Source organism: Apaloderma vittatum, unplaced genomic scaffold (genome assembly GCF_000703405.1).
Source record: "Apaloderma vittatum isolate BGI_N311 unplaced genomic scaffold, ASM70340v1 scaffold4978, whole genome shotgun sequence".
Classification (NCBI taxonomy): domain Eukaryota; kingdom Metazoa; phylum Chordata; class Aves; order Trogoniformes; family Trogonidae; genus Apaloderma; species Apaloderma vittatum.
The window spans coordinates 35,537-39,978 of NW_009732286.1; positions in this window are offsets into that span (position 1 = coordinate 35,537).

Here is a 4,442-nt window from a genome sequence, read left to right on the forward strand (position 1 = left end):
TTTTATAATACCAAGGCAGTCACTGCTTTGTAGCTGTGGTCTCTCATGTTGCTGGTGAACATAAACAAGGCCCGATGGTCACCCAACAGTGTGTTGATACGTACTGGCCAGCTCTTCATCGAAAGTTCCCTTTTTTCCCTGTCATTGAATAGTTGCATAAAGGGAAGCAAAATATTTATATTTCTATGTCTATGGCCTGCAAACACTGTGTATTGTGTCTCAAGAAATAGTAAAACATAATCTGGATGGTATCAGTATAGATGTGAATCCTAGCTGTGGCTAAGATTTCTTATGCTCAGGCAAAGGAAGCTTTCATTTTAAAATATTGTGTTACCTTTACTGCAGTTTGCCATATCAAGCAGAAAAGAGCCTCCATCACCCGTCTGCAAACTCTTGACATGGTAAAATTGTGCTTTCAGCTTTTGGCTAATTTTAGCACTTTAGTCTTGCAATTTCAGTTCTAATGTGTTTCAGCATATTAGTGATGATCTGTGCACTAGAGAGATGAAAAAATGGAAAACAGAATATGTCCCTAAAGTGGGAGCGTGCAGTTCTGACAGCCCATTTGCCTACACTGGCAGATGTTTTCAGGATTGCCTATTAAAAGGAAGTGGAATTTTCTAGGGATGTATCTGGAGGATATTGTACATAATGTTGCTGACCCTACTGAAGTATTTAAGCTTTGCAGAGGTGCAAGCAGAGAGTAATAAGACCTAGGAAGTTTTCTTCACCAAAGGGAGGGGCGCTGCTATGCTGATGTGTAGAAGCTGTTACCTACAGAGGTTATACTGACCATACTTGACTATTAAAAGATAAAGTATGACATAATACTATTGTCATATTAGAACATTCAGGTTATTTGCTAGAATTGCCTTTTATTAGTGGTGAAATGAAAGGTTTAAATTATAACATAATGATGATAACACAATGTAAGTGCTGATACAAATTTGCTAGAAGTAATTTAGCTAGCTTATAGGAATTATGCTTACTATCCTACCGAATGCACTCAAGAGATGCCTATGAAATTAGAGCCCAGAATAGAGCAAATGAAGTGCAAAAGACATACTAAAGGTGTTGTTCTTTGGAGCTTTCCTAGAAGTGATGTTTTTTTAGAAACTGTGTCATGTAGTTCTAGCATGTCATATTAAAACCCAAAAAGTAAAAAGCTGCCGTGATTTTAAAGCAAATTAACTTTGTTTCCTCTTTACATAAGCCTGCTACTTTCTGTAATAGGGAACATCACAAAGCAAACCTGGCAAAGTTTGAGCATTTCAAACAGATGCGATGTGCTTCAGACGCAGTCCTCTCCTGCGTGTGGGTACTAGTGGTTGTAGCAACCATAAAATATTACATTTCTCAGCACTGGGAAATGCAAGAGATTAGTTTGCTGGTCAGAGACATAATTTACACTGGTAAGAGCCTCCCTCACCCCAGCACAGTGCTGCACGTGTAGGTCAGAGGTCCCAGTAGGCTTGGGAGGACACTTGCTGGATCTCTTCCCTCATCTCCTTGGCAAGTGATGTTCTCATCACAGGGAAGTTGGTGTAACACAGGAGAGATTCCCGCGGCAGCAATGCTTGTCTGATGCATCTGAGGGTCTCGTTGTGGGAAAGCGCGAGATTTGTGTGAAAAAAGCTGTGAGATTTCGTCTGAATTGGAAATCTGCCGACAGCCTGCTATGTGTTTTGCCTCTTGTCTATCAGCCAGGCGAGGCGTTGTTACAACCAGTCTAGCATGTGGAAAGCAAGAGCAGGGAGAAGCGTTTGAGGCAAACCCAGCCTTAACCTGGGAATCCAGTACCAGCGTTGCTGCTGGCAGAGCACAGCACGGTGCCGTGGAGGTTACTGAATGTGTCACCAGTAGGATGGGCTGCACAGATCCTTCCCAAGGGAACCTCTTCATCTGCTTGGGAATAAGGGTTTTGTGATGATCCAGCACAGATCCAAAATCTGACAGAGCCACATGGGCAGATGTTTTGGTGAGTGTCCCCACTTCGAAGTGGCTTCTGCTTTACAATCATAGAATCATAGAATGTCAGGGGTTGGAGGGGACCTCAAAAGATCATCTAGTCCAACCCCCCTGCCAGAGCAGGATCACAAAAAGTGTGTTAGCTGAGCTTATAAGATGCCTGGATAAAGGAGAGGAGCCTTCCTTCCATTCACCAAATTCACTAACTGCATAAACTGTAGTAGCACTTAGTCCACTTGTGGCCTGGGAATTTGATTAATTCCTTGTTCTAAAATTAGTTATGCCAAAGCTTCATTTGCTTGATTCTGTGAAGAGTCAAGCAAAGCTAATTGTGACATAGACTACAAGTCCTGCTGCAGCTAACTAGGGCTAGAAAAAGCCCATTTTCAATCTTTTTAATGAGAGGTAAAATAAGAGCTGATGCAGGAGATCCCGGGAAAGAGAAAGCTATATTATGTATAAAAACTTCTATACTTTTCCCCTAGTCTATTATGTGAAAAATGAGTCACATTTTTGACAGTGGCAGATAAGAGAAGTTGTGGCTGAGGGACTGTGAGTACAAAGGGAGGCAGATGGACGGTTGTTGGAACATGCTGAACAAACAGCTTCATTTTGTTTATTCTCTTCTAAAGCACTCAGTCACTGGGTATTGGGAATGTTATATAAAACTAAAACCATTGTGCTAATTCTTCTCTGGTGGCATGCGCCGGATTTCAAGAGAATTAGAGCTCTGGTCCTGCAACAACAGCGTGAAAGAAACATCTCTGCCAAACAAAACTGAATTAAAACCTCTATTTCCCTTTATTTTCTTCCTTCAGCAAGATACCATTAGCCTCTGCTCAGCTCATCGTCATTGCACTGAGAACTTTGAAAGGAAAGTTTAATCAAAACGGAGTGAGTTATCTCCTAGTTCTTTAAAACCCCATGCAGGCTTGACTGACAGTCATCCCATGATGTAGCCAGCCCATGTCAGGCTGCTTAGACCGTGCCAGACTGGTCCCAAACACCAGTTGTGCTGGTGAACATGGTCATCTGGTGACACTCAACCGCGAAGATGGGTGCTGAGGTGCCCCTGGACTTGGTACTCAGGCATGTGTCGGGTGACAGCGCACCCTGGGCTTCCGTTGTCTTCTGCAAAGACACTCAGAGTTGATACTTAAATGCCTAAGGTAGAGGGCAAAGACTGCATTAGATAGCTCAGCACAGCTTCTTCCCAGAGCGTGGCAGGGTAGGATGTGTGCGTGACAGACTCCCCTGAGCAACACATGATCCCCATCCTGTAACAGTGGAGGAACTCACTGCTGCAGAACTTCCCTCTCTTGTCCTTGCCACCACCATGTCCAGCCCTGCTCAGACAGTTTTGTTTTCAGTATATACTAGTAAAGAGGATTTTATTAAGTCACGTCACAAAATTGTGGAGTCTGTGACAAAGATGAGTAATTCTCTTTTTTTTTGTGGGGGACACTGGTTGCAAACTAATTGCAGAAGAAATATGTAATCCAAGCAATTTTCATTTATAAATTGACATTTTTTTACAATGTATTTATGGCCCATCACAGACATTTAGTTTCCTAAAATCCTGAGTAACAAACTGGGACAAAGCGTCATGCTATTATCTTCTTCAGAATCATGTATATAGACTATATGATATCTTAAAATACAGTTTAAAAAGTATCAAGCAACATACAATACCTTAAACCATTTTCCAAAGCCAATAGAATTGAAAATGTCGCCACTGAGGTTCAACACCACTTGAGATTTATCTGAAGAAACATCATTAAAATCCAGACCAAAGACAAAAATTTAAAGTTATTTTTTGTATCAGCTAGAGCCAGTGTGTGGAGGAAGAACCTCCCACATACTCTGGGGAGAGAGACCTCTGGTAGATGAGAGCGATCAACCTTGGATGAAAAAAGCAGGGGACTCGTGTTCCACACTTCTTCCCATGGCTCCCTAAATTCTGGCCAGCAAAATTTAGCCTTGACTCTTCAGTCTAACCACTCTATCAAACACATGTATGTACGTTTGCATTTATATTACAAGGGCACATACACACAAATGGGTCCTCAGATTCAGTGCCTGCATACATACTGCTGCATTTGCAATGCATACACAATCCCCTCCAACCTCCTACAGAGAGAGCATAGAAATGCATTGGATAAGAAAACAAAGGGATTACAGTTAAAAAAAAAAAAGAATTGCCTGAAGGTACTGGGGTTAGGGAATGGAGCTGCAGCAAAAATGATTACATCGACATGGGAGTGGATTTGGTGGCAGTTGGGGTTTCTGCAGAAGGACTTGCATGTTGTATCTTTTGGTGGTGTTTAACCATTTAAGGTTAGATGCAGAGCACCTAAATCTCATCATTCTCATTTTGGAATGTTGTTGTTTTTTATCCAGCTATTGGGTCAGGGGTATTGTAAAAGAATCAGCAAAAACAGAAGAAAGGAAACTTGTTTTCGTTTCAAGTTTCT